We start from the raw sequence: 18631 nt of genomic DNA on the forward strand, positions 1-18631 counted from the left end.
AGGAGAGAAGCAGCTGGTGTTCTGTCTGCTATTATGGGAGTAGATTAATAATATGGTGCATAAAAAGTGCCCAACAAGTCAATTCAGGCATCAGGTAAATTTCTTCAAATTACATCAAGAAATTGACAGTTTGAAAGCTAAAAGTCTGCAAAACAGTAATTGCTGCAAAAGGAGGATTCTTCAAGAACAACAAAGTATGAAGCACTTATTCATTTCGTTTAAACAGTAATCATGATTTCTAGACTTGTCATTGTCGTAATTTTATGCTGTACTCACTTTAATGCTTTTTTGATTAATAAATTTGTTAGAATGATTCAAAATGTTGAAAACGTAGTATCTTTATATACAGTACATTATATACAACTACATATATATGTGCCAGCAGCTGGTGATGAGAGGAATTATTACTTTAACCATTTATGTTTTTCATTGATGTTTAAGGTGATATTGATAACATATATGCCAATGAAGGCTCAAAGCTGGGGCATAGGTTATTATTTGCCTCCATTACATTTACAGCCAAATTACAAGTCAGTATCTAATATATATATATATATACATCTTAGTCTGATGTGGTGTAGTATGTTATCAAAACCACTCTGTTCTCATGTGTATGCATTATGTAATTAAACGCTATGCCTCACGCTCACTCATCATCACCATAGCATCTACAGGGTAGGACACAGAAAAGTAGGCCGGCACCACAATCTTTTGAAAGCTGTCTAAAAGAAAATATGTCATTGTTACCCATAGCAACCAATTACAGTGCAGTGTTAATTAAATTTAATTATTTAACAGCATATCTCTTCTGCCAGTGGACCTTGAAAAACATCCAAAGAGTGGCCCATGTCACAGATTTTCAGATAAGATTTTTTTCATTTTTAATAGAATTATACAACTGAGCCATACATTGCTCATAGTATATTCCTCTAATGTCCAGTAACATCCGAAATGTGGGAGTGATAATTAATGATTAGAGATGAGCGAACGTACTCGGTAAGGTCGATTTCGCAATCGAGCACCGCGATTTTCGAGTACTTCACTACTCGGGTGAAAAGTTCTTGGGGGTGCTGTGGGTGAGCGGGGGGTTGCAGAGGGGAGTGGGGGGTAGAGGGAGAGAGAGCTCCCACCTGTTCCGCGCTGCTACCCCCCGCTCCACCACGCCACGCCCCACAGCGCCCCCGAGTACTTTTCACCCGAGTAGTGAAGTACTCGAAAATCGCGGTGCTCGATTGCGAAATCGGCCTTACCGAGTACGTTCGCTCATCTCTATTAATGATGTGAAGCAAATGTCTACAAAAGACATTTTCCCCAGCAATCCAGTGCTTACACTCCCACAATTCTCATAGACTTTATTGACAGGTGGCTACCTTGTAAGTGCGGCAGAAGCTATCACACGCTAGCATCACTACTTATTGGTGTGAGCCATGATGCCAGAAGCACACCACATGACCATTGTGCCCATTGACTGGCTGCAGTGGGTAGAAGCAGTACAAAAACATTGTTGCCTGCTTATAAACGGAGATATTAAGGGACTCACAGAGATTCAGTGCTGAATAGCTGGGGAAAAGAACAGTTGAGTATTATTTCCATTTAGTTTTACACCTATGGCAACTATTATTTTTTCATTTTTTTAAAGTTGGGCAACCTCCATAACTCTAATATACTAGTCCCACATCTCATGCTGGAGGACCTAGGAGGCTGACAGTAGTTTAGAGGGGTCCTCATATTTCACTGCTTCTTTAAAGGGATTCTGTCATTAGATTTATGCTGCCACAACCATGGGCAGTATGAAACCAAAACAGAAATGCCTATTGTCCCCATTAGTATTTTATTCTGAGATGGTGTGGAATAAATACACTTTGAACATTGACTTGGAGTTCAGCTCCGAGTCTAGGGTGGGCCGCGTTAGCCGGCTCTTCCTACCCACTTTATTCAGAGAGACAGTGCTGTCCATTTTTGTGTATAGGGAGAGAGCTGTCAGTCTTCATGCTGCTGGTATGGTGGGGCCACGTGGCTTCCCCTATGACTTGGAACTCAGCTTTAAGTTTAACTTCAAAGTTTATTTATTTGGAAACACTGTTAAATTCAAGTCTTAGGCAAGTTCCAAGCCTGTATCCCAAACAATGACACTAAATGCTTATTTAACATTGCATCTGTACATCCTCATTGCTGGCTTTATCCCGCATGGAATAAAGGTAGCTACTAGAGATGAGCGAGCACCAAAATGCTCGGGTGCTCATTACTCGAGCCAAGCTTTTTGTAATGCTCGAGAGCTCGATTCGAGTAACGAACCCCATTGAAGTCAATGTGAGACCCGGCATTTTTTAATGAAGCTGCGGCTGCTGCCAGTGGCTCCATGGAAAGCAATTGCCTGCTGGCACCCCTGCATTGTTTTTCATGGAAGGGCTTTACATATAAGCCATTCCCTAAAAAACTAAGATTTTAGTGTAAAAAAAATAAAGACGGGCGTGGGAAAGTGCTAGAACAGATGCTTAGATGCAGCACGGACAGGAAGCACCTCAGCAGGGAGGTGAAGGAGCCTATATCTCGACCATGCAATGAAAATGCAAAATAAACTAAGGGAAAACTTTTCCCTGCAAACCCCTACCCCGGGAGGGAGCCCTGCCTACTCGGCGGGCCGATCGCTTCCGACCGGTGCGGATCCACAACTCGTGCCTAGGCCACTACCAATTCCTACCAGGGAGCCATGAACAAGCGGGGTACAGTACACGAAAATAAACAGAACAAAAACAGACAAACAATAGACATAATCAGGGACCAAACCAAAGAACCAGAGCCAGAACACACAGAAGGTCTGAGCAGGAAAATAATCAGCAACTCCCAGGCAGCAAGAGCTGGATCTTATAGGGAGGCGGGAGAAGCTGATTGGCTGAAAGACAAGTCAATCACCAGGCCCACCTCTCAGACACTAGCAGAATAATTAACCTAGACTAAAAAGCACAGAAGCTGTTAACCCTGGCAAGTCTGGATAGAACCTACAGAAACTAGGTGTGCTGGCAAATAATTAACCATGTGCTGACAGAGACGTGACGGCACCCCATTATTGTGATGGGTGAGGAGGTGTGTTAAAAAACACGAAAACGCAAAAATAGAACAGATTGCTTTTGAAATAGCGACATTAGGAACACCGCGTTCGAGCACAGGTTTGAGTTACCCCATTAAAATCAATGGTATCGTTGTACTGTGGTTAGTACGGCACTCGGGATGCTACACTAATAGGTGTAAGAAGCGAGGTGTGTGTGTGACAGTGGCCTAAAGGGATACAAGCAAATTTTCATGTAGTGCAGGAAATGAGTCATGTTCGGCAAGATTACACCAAGGGACTAGATCATGTATCAAAATTTATTTTGTAGCTGTATGCAGCACGATCTAGGTATGTGTACGGGGGTGGGGGGGGGGGGGGTGGAGGCTCAGGGCTGGGGGGCCCAAGCTGAACTTTTGCACCTGGGCCCCTGAGCCTTTAGGTACGCCCCTGATAGTAGTCATTTAATTTTTTAAATCTAAAGAAAAGGCAATTTAAACATTTTTCTAATACATTTAAGTCCTGGTTGCTTTTAACAGAAAATCACTCTTGAACTGCTGCCCCCTACTATTCAGCTGAAGACTCTTGCTAGACAAAATCTGCATACGGCCAGTGAGTGTGGAACTCTTCACTGTGTGCTTGCAGTCTTCCACACCTTCAGGACACAGTTCAGGGGCTTAGAGTGTTTAATTATACCTATGCTGTTATATCTTCCTATCCGTGTGGCCAGGAGACAGCAAAATTAATTCATCCTAAGATGAAGTTTGATTCAGTTTTGATTCACCATGAGGCTAGAGAGATAAGATCACAGTGTAGAGTTAACTGCAGTAATTACAGAGTTAAAAGCTATATTCAATAAAACACTCATATCCAGAACTGTGTCCTGAAGCTGTAGACAGCTGCAGAAACAGGGAAGAGCTCTGTACTCACTGGCTGAATATAAATTTGCCCTTACTATAGTTCAGCTGAATTGCAGGAGTCAGAAGTTCAATAGTGATTTTCTATTAAATGCAGCCTAGATCTGTCAGATAAATACATATATACAAAAGATTTTTTTTTTTAAATGACAGTTACACTTTAAGGCCTTAGTCACACGGGCGCATCGGCACCCGTACACCGGCGCCGATGCGCCCGTCTGACTGTCAGTGAGAAGACGGACGTACCTGCAGACGGCCGTCTCTCTGAAGCGCTGGAGGAAAGAACACATGACCGGCAATGGAGCCGATCACATGTTCTTTCGTCCAGCGCTGCAGAGAGACGGCCGTCTGCAGGTACGTCCGTCTTCTCACTGACAGTCAGACGGGCGCATCGGCGCCGGTGTACGGGTGCCGATGCTCCCATGTGACTAAGGCCTAAATTTGGCAATTAAAAATACTTGTCTCCTAAGTTTTTCAATTTAGCAAACAAGGTTGCCTAAGTAGTAATTTTAGTCTGGATCACTGATATGATATTGGAGGCATACAGAGATACAATAGAATGTTGAGTTACCTTTATGAAAGCTCATTTATGACACTGTGCAAAACAAAGCTGTAACACAGCCGTGTCTCAGCTCTTACTACAAATAATGACAAAAAAAGGTATTAGTCTGATTTTGTTTGACCACTTCTCAGAATGTTGAACTGTTTATAAAGATGATCACAACTTCCTGTAACTTCTCTCAAAGGGAAGAAATATTCAGTATGACTATCACAGATCTGGCATAAACATCATAAGACTCCTAGAACTATTTGGTTTTAGAAATCCTAAAGCATTGTGGAACCTGCATTATTAATCTACAGGATCTGAAATATACTGATATGCCTGAGTTATAAACCATCAAATGTTGGTCATGTCTATTACCTAGATATCACACGAGTAGTCAGAGAAATAGGAATCATATCTGTGTATTGCACAAATCCAAAAGGCATCATTTTTAGAGATGGGCGAGTATACTCGCTAAACGCAATTGCTCGAGCATTGCCTTTAGCGAGTATCTCCCCGCTCGTGACGGAAGGTTCGGGTGCCGGCAGAGAGGCTTTCCGCCCCGCTCTCCCCCACAGCGGGCAGAGAGCTGTGGGGGAGAGCGGGGCGGAAAGGAGGGGAGATCTCTCTCTCCCTCTCTCCCTCCCGCTCCCTCCTGCTGACTGCCACTACTCACAGCTCCCCCGCGCCGGCACCTGAACCTTCAGTCTCGAGTGGGGAGATACTCGCTAAAGGCAATGCTCACTCGAGCAATTGCCTTTAGCGAGTATACTCGCTCATCTCTAAATTTTGTTGTCATAATACAAATAAACATTTTTATTAAACTCTTGATGACTCCACCATAATAGTAGAAAGCGTATATCCATTTACCCTCTCATATTTCATTTTATGACTCGCAAAAGTCCTTCCCCAGCCTTCAATTTCAACATTAACATGGACTAAATGGTTCAGTAGCATTCATAGAAAAGAAGGTGTCATAGCAAAATTTACATGAGATATTCCAATGCAGACAGAAGGAAGTCAATGGTGTTTATTTCCCCTTCCAAAACCTTTTCATAATTTTTGGGACAATATACCACCTTCATATTTGCATACAACACAGTTCCAAAGTAGAAGAGAATTTTGCTTAGCTTTCTGGAATTCAATGATAAAAAAAAGATCGGAGCAACCCGGGCTGTACTCAGAGGTTTAGATATGAAGAATGCAGAGGTAGCAGTCACACCAGACTGAAGCGTGCCAAAAGACCTACTTGCCACTGAAAAAAAGAAAATAGTATTATAATGTCACATGGTACATGGGGGCCCATTTACATTTTCTATAGGGTCCAGAAGTTGCTAATTATGCCTTTGGATGGATCTACATCTTTCCAAGTGGCCCATAGCAGTTACAAGGACTGATTCTAGGGCATGTAGTCCTTTGATATAATGAATGCTAAAAAAGGTCAAAAGAAAGTGGAAGTTTAAACGAATAGAAACTGAACAATGGGAAAATACTTTGCAAATTCAAATAGTATTCACAAACTCACAACCTTTAAATAATTTCCATATTATTCTGCATTGGTACAGGCTTCGATTTCTCCATAATCTGTGGATAACTGTTAGGGTGACCATACACATTAGATACTTGTTGGCCAAATACTTGTTTCGCCAACAACTGTCTTTCTTGACACCCTTATACAAATGCATAGTTGGATTAGCCAAGCTGGCATATGTTTGGAGTGTAGAGAGATGACACCTCTGATAGTGGCTTATCTAACCAAGAATAAAATGATTTGGCAGTTGAAATCCAGTTGCCCAATCCATATGTACTGTTGGGGAATAGTTGGGAGTCTCAATGCTTATTGGATGATTGGCTGAAATCAACAAAATCATTGGGTATACATCTAATGTGTATGACCACCATTAGACTTGGTGATGGTTCTCTAAGTGCCTGAACTTTCTGGACACTCTAAGTCCAGAATAACCTTTAAATAGTTTGGTAATACTTCGAATAAAAGCTGCTTTGACTTCAGTATTCCTCAGACTATATAACAAAGGATTTAACATAGGAATCACTAATGTATTTAGAAGGGATACTGATTTTGTGTTATGAAGATTCTCTTGAGGTAGCAAGTAGACAAAAAACAAGGACATGTAAAGTGTAATAATCACACTGAGGTGGGAGGAACAAGTTGAAAAAGCTTTAACCCTCCCTTCTGCAGTCTGAATCTTTGAAATGACAAAAATAATGAAAACATAGGATATTAATGTGAGAATGAAGCTAGGGACAGCTACACAGGCAGCTTCAATGCGTAAAACATATTCAACTTCTGAGAGGTCACCACACAACAACTTTAACAAAGGTTCTATATCACAGAAGACATGGTCAACTACGTGTTGGTTGCAGAATGGAAAGTTAGATATCATACTTATGGCTGGTATGGGATCTAGAAAGCTCAGAAGACAAGTCCCAATTGATAGCGAAGCAGTCACCTTTCTGTTCAAGACAAAATGATAGCGTAATGGATTACAGATAGCCACATAGCGGTCATAACACATTGCCGTCAATATCAGAATTTCATAACTTTGAAGAGCAATAAAAATATACATCTGTGACATGCAATATTCATAAGATATAATTCTCTCATCTACGAATGTCAGAAGGAACTTGGGGAAGATGAGTGATGTGAAGCAAATGTCTATAATGGACAAGTTACATAGGAAGAAGTACATAGGAGTATGTAGCTGAGTATCAACATAAATAATAAGAACAAGAATCATATTTTCCGCAAGGCAGAGAATGTATAAAGCCAGAAAGATGAAGAATAGTAGAAATTGAAGATGTCGATATTCATAAAATCCCAGTAAGATAAATCCATCCTGTAGTGATCTATTATATACCGACATCTGGATCCAAATTATAAAAATATTAACAATGTATCAAATGTATCCAGACCAATGTTTGTTAATAGTATATGATAAAGAGCCACAGGCTATATGCTGAGAGATGGAGTTTCTTTAAACTCTGAGTTGCAGATGGCTCTAGCCCCCTACATGAATTGGGCTCACAGTAATAGAAGAATTACCACAGCTATCCCCCAGGTCAACTATGATTTGTCTTCTTTTTGACATTCCTACAATAGAAAATGTTAGTTTTAAATTACTATTATTATAGACATTGACAAGAAAGCTTGGTCCCATGGTAAATACTGTATAGGCCTTACATAAATAGTTATATGTGCATCACATATGGTGCAGTCTATGGAAAAAAAATATTGTGAAACATATTTGAATACTTTTGTGCCAAAATTAATTTTGGCACAGCCATTTTGAATTGGTTAGCGCTTAGAAGCATATTTTTTCAAATGTGTTGCAAATATTTTGAAACAAAACTAAGCAGAGTCTGTCACATCTGAGAGTCGCCACAAACTACGTTATGCTGCTTACAGTACAGAGAGCTTACAATTTGGGAGTGCATTTCTAAATACTTACCTGTTTCCCTATTCTATTGCTGTCACTCCTGGAGATCAGCAGTCGGTCTGGAAGCTTGTCTTTTTTCTTCAAGCAGTGTGCACACACATACATAGTTTGCTATGGAAGGACAGAGGGTGGACAAAAATATGGAAACACCATACAAAATGCATGCCTTAAGTTACATGTGATAATAAATCATATTTCAATAAAACATGTAGAGACTGATTTTAAGAGGAGGTAATGTGACACAGATGCTGCCGGGCAGAAGTGAGCATCTGCCAGAGTAACAAGGTTCTATTGGTCAGGGTTTTGAGCCATCCAGCTGCTACTACTACTCTGCTACTATATATATATATATATATATATATATATATATATATATATATATATACATACATACATACACATACACCTATTAGCCATAACATGGAAACAGGTGAGGTGCGTAACATTGATTTTCTCCTTACTGTGGCATCTGTCAGGTGGTGGGATATATTAGGCAGCAAATGGACAGATTCACCATGCTGCGCATGTGAGTATCAGGACTAGACAATGGGGCCAGGAGAGAGAGCCTGACTGATGAATCCCATTTTATTCTTCGTCATGTGGATAACCGCGTACTTGTGCATTACTTACCTGTGGATGCACTATAGGAAGAAGGGAAGCCTACGCAAACTATGCGATGCTCTGGGCAATGTGTTGTGGGAAAATCTTGTGCCTTGGCATTCATGTGGGTGTTAGTTTGATATGTACTACCCATCTATACATTGCATTAACCTAGTACAATTCTTCATGGCAGCAGTATTCCCTAATGGCAGGGGCCTCTTTCAGCAGGATAATGTAACCAGTCGAAGTTCATTGTGCTGACGTGATTTTCAAGTTCCCTAGATCTTAATCCAGTCAGACATCCATGGGATATTCTGGAAAAGCATGTTCAAGCACAATTTACGGGACTTAAAGGATCTGCTGTTATCATAGTGCTAGACATTTTCAGGGGTCTTATGGAGTCCATGCTTCACGAGTTTAAGCCCTTTTGACAGCATAAGGGGCCTACACAATATTAGACAGGTGACTTTTAATTATGGTAGATTTGTGTATGCAAAAATTTTGCAAAAATATATACAGTATATACAGGGTGTTCTAGATATTGTTGAGACTGGGCAAATAAAGAGACACAGTGCCCAGGTGCTGTTCTTTTGGCATATCCATTCAGATGCTGTGAGCAGATATACCAGTAGAACGGCTGACACTTGACCGCTGCGGCCTCTGATTAGCTACAGTGGAAAGCTGTTCCACAACAAAGACTGGGAGGACCGTGGGGCTGCAGCATGGATCCCCATGGCTGAGGACTGGTAAATACCACTAGTTTTGTTCTTTAAACACCTGACCACCTGTTATTAAAAAAAACAATGGTCACCGGACAATTCCTTTTGACTGCTGCATTCTGTATATGTCTGTATTTCACAATATACATTCATGGCAAATATATGCAAATTTGTAGGCATTTGGGCATACCTTAACCCCTTCACAACTGTTGTATTCTCTTATTAACTACCAGTAAACTTGTTCTCTTTTTAAAACAATCTGACTCCAAAAGCCGTTATAAACCTCACCATAACCCAGCCTAAGGCTTGCATAATTACACACATAACCATCTAAATAGTGTATGAAAAGTGTAAAGTGGATGATGTGCTGCAAAAAAAATATTACTTTGGATTTTATATTTGATTTTGAAAATAAAATGTGGAAAATAAACTTACATTGAGAAAGTTCTAATGCGGACATCCCTGAACGGGGCATAACGTCCTGTCACAGGCAGAACAGAGAATGCCAGTTCATGCAGCTCAGGCACTAGATTTTATTTGTAATCCAAGACTACTGGGAACAAGTCAGTCTTGTGTGTTTTACTTAACCCCTTAGTGACCAGCATATTTTGTGTCTTAAGAACCAAGCTATTTTTGTCATTGCATTGCAAGAGCCATAACTCCTTGCAGAGTTGTATGAGAGCTTGTTGTTTTTTTTTTTGAGACAAGTATTTTTTAAAGGCACCACTCTGGGGTACATATGATGCATTGTATAAGTTTTATTACATTTTTTGAGGGGGTGGTGGAAGATGGAAAAAATGTCCAGAAATTCCACCATTATTTTGGGGTTTTGTTTTCACCATTTGGCAAATATAATATAATAACTTTCTTATCTGGATCAGCATAATTACAGCAATACCAAGTTTATATACATTTTTGTTTTTATTTTTTGCTAATTTTGCACAATAAAAATGTTTTTAAAGAAAAACAATTGAATCTGCTTCATCACATTCTGAGACCCATAACATTTACATTTTTCTGGCAACGGAGCTCTGTGAGGTCTTGTTTTTTGCAGGACAAATTGCAGTTTTTATTGGTACAATTTTGAGGTACATGTGACTTTTGGACTGCTTTTTATTATGTTTTTTTTTTGAGAGACTGACAAAAGAAAAAAAGCAATTCAGGCATTAGTTTTTTAAATCATTTCAAGGGCTCCTAACCACTTGAATTTTTTTTTACACTGCGTTAACGCTGCGTTTTTTAAACACAAATGTAAATGGGGCTTTCTAATGTTAAAAACACATTGAAAGTTTGTGCTTTGCGTTTTTTGTGCAGAGTGTTTTTAACATTAGAAAGTCCCATTGACAATCGCATAAAAAAACGCAGCGTTAATGCAGCGTTATAAAAACGCAACTGTGTAGGAGCCCTTAGGGCGTTCACCAATGCTCAATAAATTACAAAATATTTTCATCGTCTGGGTCATAATGAACGTGGAAACACCGATTAGGTGTTGGTTTTTTAAAAATTGTTTTGGTATTTTATCTATTTAAAACGGGTGGCAAAATACATTTTTTTTAAACTTGATTCTTTTTTCTTTAAATTAAACTTTTTACATTTTTTGTGGCACTGTTTTTTAGTCCCTCAACGGGGCTTGAAAATGCTATTGTTCATTAACTAGGATAATACACAGCATTACTTATGCAGTACATTTTACTAAGCCTATGACAGCAACAAATCAGACTGTGCTGGAGGCGGGGCCTAGTAGGCTGAGTTACGTGGCAGACATAGAGGTCTTTGTTAGGCTTCCACCTGCCATGGGAACTCATTGGTACATTGCCATCACATTGAGGGTGCCAATAGGTGACAGAAAGAGCCCCCTCCTCCTGTCATTTTCTTACATAGTGCAGTTGCTATTAATTGGGGCATCCAAGGGGTTAAACTGCCAGAATATGAGGTTTCTTCATGCCTGACTGTTAGAGCAGGAGCCTGGCTGTCAGTAGTCAGCCAAGCTACCAACTTAAAAAGACATGTGCAAGTTTAAAGCTAATTAGTGAGGTGAGTAAAAACGCATATTGACCATCATTAAATGGTTAATCAGTGGTCATTATTAACTTTTATGCAAAAACTCATTATTTACTTTGCCGGTTTCTATCAATGTGCTATGATGAAATAGGGGCTGTAGGGTAGATAAACTACATAGAAAAATGAGAGGGAAAGATTTTGGTATGGGTAGGACGGATTGTGATGAGGGAGATATAGGTCTATGGAGGAGATTATGGTGTGGAGACATGGCACTTGGGAGGAAATTATGATAGGAAGGCAAGGAGCTGGGGGGATTTTAAAGGGGGGTCATGGCTCTGGCTGGAGACTGTGATGGGGTAAAACATGTTCGCATGCGGGTGGGCGGAGTTTGTTTGGGGAGTAATTGTTCTCTGCAGAGATGGGGCATTGTGATGGGGAAATACGGTCCTGTACAAAGGGGGATGGGACATAGTTATGTAGTGGGGAGACTATGATGTGGGGAAGATGTGGTTCTGTGTAGGGAACATTGTGATGGGAATATGTGGTTATGGGGAGGAGATTTTTATGTAGGAGGGAGACATGGCTTTGTGGGGGTGGAAGAGTGTGATGGAGGGAGATGTAGTTCTGTGGAAAGACATGGTTCTCCAGGGAATTGCGATGTACGGTGTGAGACTGTGATGTGGGGCTAATGTGCGTGTGGAGAAAGGAAGCTCTTAATGTGAAGAAGATGTGGTTCTGTGGGAGGATTGTGATGGGGAAGACATGGTTCTGTGTGGGAGAGATGGTTCTGTAGAGAGGAGACGTGTTCTGTGGGGGATGTTGATGTCCAAGATGTTACAGTGGATGGTGATGATGCCTCTGAAGAAGGGAGGACAATTTATGTGGCTGGGAATACAAAGGAGGTTAATATGGGGGTTAAGAGAAGTTGGGGGGCCCCGAGATAAACTTTTGCACCCGGCCCCTTGAGCCTTTAGCTATGCCCCAGAATATGGCATTTGGTTCAGATGAGCAAGGGCACTCTGCTAATAGTGGATCACAGAAAAGGCACCAAGAGAATAATACAGTTGCAATCAAAATTATTCAACTTCCATTGCAAATTACATTTATTTGCTAAAATTACAAATTTTCAGCTGTTTACAAAAAAGCACTAAAAATGAGTAATTTAAATAGCTCAATATAAGTAACATACCATGTAAGTTTTCCCAATTCAACACACAATGCAAATTTTAATTACTACTGCAGTCTCAAAATTATTCAACACTCTGAATAGAATCTCTCATAAGAGCACACAGCAAATCAGGTGTTGTCTCAAGCACACTGGTGTGTCAAGTGAGAAAGCGGTAGGACACATCTTTCCCACAGAATAGTGCCTGTTTAGGTACAAAAGGCAGAGTATGGCACATATGTGTGAGTGTAATGCATGGCACTGCACTAGAATCATAGAATGGTAGAGATGAAAGGGACCTCCAGGGTCATTGGGACCAACCCCCTGCTCAGTGCAGGATTCACTAAATCATCACAGACAGATATCTGTCTAGCCTTTGTTTGAACACTTCCATTGAAGGAGAACTCACCACCTCTCGGGGTAACCTGTTCCACTCATTGATCACCTTCACTGTCAGAAAGTTTATTCTAATATCTAATTTGTGTCTCCTCCCTTTCAGTTTCATCCCATTGCTTCTAGCCTTTCCTTGTGCAAATGAGAATAGGGCTGATCCCTCTGCACTGTGACAGCCCTTTAGATATTCATAGACTGCTAATAAGTCTCCTCTCAGCCTTCTTTTTTGCAAGTTAAACATTCCCAGATCCTTTAACCGTTCTTCATAGGACATGATTTGAAGACCGCTCACCATCTTGGTAACTCTTCTCTGAACTTGTTCCAGTTTGTCCATGTCTTTTTTAAAGCTAGGGTGCCCAGAACTAGACACAGTATTCCAGATGAGGTCTGACTAAGGAAGAATAGAGGGGGATAACAACCTCACGTGATCTAGACTCTATGCTTCTCTTAATACATCCTAGAATTGTGTTTGCCTTTTTGGTTGCTGCATCACATTGTTGACTCATGTTCAGTCTATGATCAATTAGTATACCCAAGTCGTTTTCACATATGTTGCTGCTTAGCTCAATTCCTCCCATTCTGTATGTGTTTTTTTTTTTTTTTTTTTCATTTTTCTTGCCCAGATGTAGGACTTTGCATTTCTTCTTGGCACCACTAGGTGAAGTTCGCTGCAGTAGTGCTGTGCGCCACAGAAGTGAAGTGGGCTGCTGAAGTGAAATTATCTGATGCAGTCAAGTGAGCCTTTGAAAAACATGAGCTGCTGAATACAATGACCCAGTATATTAAGTGAGTTACTGTTGCAGGGCAAGCCACTGTTGTAAAATATAGAAACAAGTACCAAAAATCTGAGAGAGGTTGGGTACAGATGAAGAGTGGAAGCTGTGGAGAAACCCTGGAACCTCCTGGCTGTGAAAGCCAATGATTCTCCAGTCAGTTATTTGCTGTATTGCTGAAAGGCTGAAAGCCTCAAACCAAAGAAACTGTGAGTATATAGCATTGAGAGAAGTGTTGAGTGTCCACAGAGTCATGTCAGGCTTACTTAGGAACTAAGATATTGTGAGCAACTAAATCCAGTGAAAAAAGTTACTGAATATATAAGTAGCCAGTGAATTACAAAGTGCCAGTGAATGTATAAAAGGCCTGTGATTATACAAAGAGATTGCTGCATAATTAAAGAGACTGTACTTGATTCTACAAGGTCTAGCAAGCCAGGATGGTGTTGCCAAGATTCCAGAGTCTGTATTGTCAAGTACTATAGATTGCATTGCAAAAGTATTTGAAACTGCGTTGCAATATTCTGAAACTGTGTGTCAAGTTAAAGTGACTGTAGTGCTTATTCGGCTGCCAAGTGCCATGTGCATGTGCTCCGCCCCTTAACTCCTTAATGGCATTCAGCATACATGCACATTGCGTGTGTGCAGGATTTACATGGGGCAGGCCCACTCCATACATTAGCTATTTAGATTCTACTGTCAATACTGACAGCTGCGCTTAAATGGCCAGACAGATCAATAGAACTCTATCTGACTTTTGAATGTTCCCCGCACAATGAAATCGTAAGGTGTGGTTCAGGTGTCATGGTAGCTTGGGGCCTTGTGAGGTCCCCCAGGCTGCCATATGTTTCTGCCTATTAAGCCATGCCTGTGACTATTGGCTTATTTAGTATACTAAAAGTATACTAATCACTGTTATGTCCAAGCAAGATGTTCTGGATCTGTAAACCTGAAAAACTCATGCTACTGCAAACCAAAGAGTGCTAAACAATAAAGCCAACAATAACAAAGAAAAACACTGCCCCTAATAAATCTTACCCATGTACCTTGGCCACTAGTAGACTCTATGTTGGATAGGGGAATAACACAGGAAACAAGCTGAAAATGATAACAAGCACAGTACTTAGCTTTAAACTGACTCAGGCAAATAGGAGATCCATCACCAAGATCTGACTCCTATCACAGTCAAAGGGAGACTAAAAATTAAACAGCACTTGAGCTAAGCACAAGGGCAGGCTAAATAGTCCTGAAAAATTACTCACAGGTGCGACCAGGCATTTCTCTCCTAATGTGACTCCCACCAGAGCCCGAAGATAGAGAAACACATACAAAACCTGTACCAGACTACCAGAAAGGAAGCAATCCCAGAATCACTGCAACAATCGCTAGCTCAGATGCTCTATGGAGACTAAAAAGAAAGTAAAAATAAGTGAAATAATGTTTTATTAGGGCTTAGTCAGACGGGCGTTTTTTGCCGCGATTTGCGCATGCGCATGCGTCCGGCGATTTTTTAAAACCATTGCTTCGCAATGGTATCGGACACATGAGCGCTTTTTATGCGCTCGTCCGAAAAATTATAGAACAAAAAATCGCAGATCGCACCTATCTGCGATCTGCGATTCCTGTTCGCTTCTGTATATGCGCTCAATGGGGCCGGCGGCAGCAGCGCCGACCCCATTGAGAACATATAGAAGACAAATCATTCTTCTCTGCCACAGCTGGAACAGCTGTGGCAGAGAAGAACGATGTTTGCCCATTGAATTCAATGGAGCGGCAATACAGCCGCTCCATTGAAAGCAATGGGCTGCCGGCGTGCGCGGGGTTAATTGTCGGGAAGGGGTTAAATATATAAACCCTTCCCTGCAATTCATGCTAAAATGTGTTAAAATAAAAAAAAATTGTATACTCACCTTTCCGCTGCAGCCGGAGTCCAGCCGCGGCCGCTGTCAGTTCTCCTGAACTGCTTCTCGGCACTATTCAGCCGGCGGGGCTTTAAAATCCCCGCCTGCTGAATGATCTGCTCTGATTGGTCACAGCCTGACCAATCAGAGGCCGGTTTCACTCACACACCCATTCATGAATTCATGAATGGGTGAGTGACTGCTGCCTCTCAGCGCTGAGCCAATCAGGGGCAGGTCTGACTCACATCCATTCATGAATTCATGAATGGGTGTGAGTGAGGCATGCCTCTGATTGGCTCAGCGCTGAGCCAATCAGGGGGCAGGTCTGACTCACACCCCCTTCACACCCACTGCAGGACGGCTGCCCGGAGCTGCAGGCAGAAGGTGAGAATGCAATTTTTTTTTATTTTAACACATTTTAGGATGGATTGCAGGTAAGGGCTTATATATTTAAGCCCTTACCGACAATTCATCCCGGGCTCGCCCGCAGCGCATTGCTTTCAATGGAGACGGCTGTATTGCCGTCTCCATTGAATGCAATGCGCTGGACAGCTCCGGCCTGTTTCTAATGAAACGCGGCTAGGAGCAGATTTTCGGGCGATTTGCGGGCGACTTGCGCGCACCGGTCACGCGATTTGCGGATGCGCATCCGTCATGCGATCCGCAAATCGCGGCAAAAAACGCCCGTCTGACTAAGGCCTTAGAGTGGTTTAACACAGGCGAGAAAATCACCTGCTGCGATAGTCAGTAAAAAAATCTCCCATGTATTCCTACGGAGGCTTCTTTTAATGGCATCGCAACACTACAAATGCTTGTTGTGATGTGTTTTTAACATTACAAAGTCCCATTGACTATTGCGATAAAAAAAAATCGCGAGCGGCAACGATACAGTATAAGATTATTTTCCAAAAAAAGCTTCGCTGATGCTCACAAATCACAGTGGATAAAGATTCAATTTTGCCGCAATTTTCCCAAGGCAAAATCTCGACTGCCCGTTTGGAATTAGCCTTTTAACCACAAAAAGAAATTAAAGTTTGATAAAACCCTTTTCTCATTTTTAAAATAAAAAAAGCAAAGCAAACAACAAATACAACTATTGTGGCATCATCACATCTGAGAAAGATCAGATCTATTAAAATAAAATAAGACCTCTTTATGGATATTCGGAAGGCCGTGAAATATGGCCATGGGAGGATCTGTACTCTTGTATTCTGCACCATGTGGCCATGGAGGCTATCCAATTTCATTTGCATGAATATAGTACATATGACTAATTTAATTTCTTTAATTTTGGATAGTACATTTTTTCAATTAAATCTACTCTAGATAAGATAATTATATATCTCACAGAAACGAAATTTGCCATAGACTTTCTAAGCAAGATTATAACAAATGAACCCTTGAGAGAGCTATATCCAAAGTTGATAACAAGGGTCGAGACTCCCTATTAAGTGCTAGATCCGATAAACAACGCACTCGATACGAGGATAAAATAATTTTTTCGACGGAGTACAGCAGGGATTTTTATTCAATCAAACGGATAATTCTGAAGAACCTTCCAAAATTACAACAGGATAATGTGATAGATACTATCCTAAGCAAGGGTGTACACTGTGTGGCCCATAAGAACAGATGTCTCGGGAGTACATTGTCTCCAAGTACATTCAAGTCAGAAATTAAAACAGAATCACAATAGCTAGGACAAAAAGGTTTTTTTAGGTGTGGGAAACCTAAATGTAGTGTGTGTACTAGAGTCAAACATAAACGGGAATTTGTTCGGGAATAAACGGGAATGTGATCACTCAGGAGTTATTAATTTCCCTATAGGGGAACTACTTTCAATTGTGATAGTACAGATGTCATTTACATCATCGAATGTGTCGGCTGTAATGTAAAATATGTAGCATACATGGGAAGAAAATTTAAAACACGCATTCTAGAACATCTAAGGTACATCAAAAAGAATGAGAAATGTTCAGGCGCGGCTAAACATTTTATAGAAGTCCATAGTCAAAAAATAGACACATTGATTTGTTACGGCATCAAAATAGTTAAACGGGGAAAAAAACTTAAAGTAGATCACAATACATTATTTCAAAGAAAGGCGTATTGGATGCTGAAACTGGGAACAAGACATCCTAATGGTCTCAATTTTAGGTAAGACATGTTATGTATCTATTAAGGACATGATTTTTTTTTGCTATAACATTATTTGGATGATTTTATGATATATGTATTTAATATTTTGTTATTTATATTTATATTTCATAGTCATTAATGACTTTTCTCAGGATATCTTAGAATCTCTATATATATATATCTTATGATATATTCTATTAAGTTTTACTGTATGGTGCCTAATTATCTTATACTTTAGAACAGGAATGGTATTTTTCTATTTATCTATCACATATATATAGAAAAACAATAATAATAATAATAATCTTGACATAACTTATTTTCTACATGACATAAGCCATTATGTATATTAATAAGAATTTAATTAATAATCTTGTAACATTGTATACGGAATGAGATTATAATATGCTTGCCAAATGTTAAAAGAAATCAGGGCAAAGTTCATATGGGATTGTGCTGGGCAGCTGCTTTGTATTGTTTTTAATTGGTTTTAATTCATTCAGACATTTAAGGGAGTGATGTAACCCCTACAATCAGGTGATCAAGACTCCTTACGGAGTGGAAACGTGTCCTGTGTAAACATCTGACTGCTTTTATGTAGCACTTCATTTAATAAAGGATTGTGGACACTATCTCCGTAAGGACAGCAGTTGCTTCATGATACTTACTTGGACAGAGCGGTGGAGCGGTCCGAACGGGATCCCAAGCAGGTGCATGATTTTTCGAATCTTTTAAATGCATATCGTAGAAACAACAAGTCATCTCGTAAAAAGCGAGCCTTTACACAACTCCCTCAATGAAACAGTTAAAAAAGGTCGTATTTTTTTTAAAGATACTGTATTTTTTAAAAATTAGTGCAACAAAAAAACAGTAAGTAGATTTGGTATCGCCATACTTTATTGACCCACTGAATAAAGTTGATATGCCATTTTGGCTGCAAACAAACTCCACAGACCCATAAAATGCCCAAGAAAA

This window comes from Eleutherodactylus coqui, chromosome 4 (assembly GCF_035609145.1).
Source record: "Eleutherodactylus coqui strain aEleCoq1 chromosome 4, aEleCoq1.hap1, whole genome shotgun sequence".
In the NCBI taxonomy this organism is placed as follows: Eukaryota; Metazoa; Chordata; class Amphibia; order Anura; family Eleutherodactylidae; genus Eleutherodactylus; species Eleutherodactylus coqui.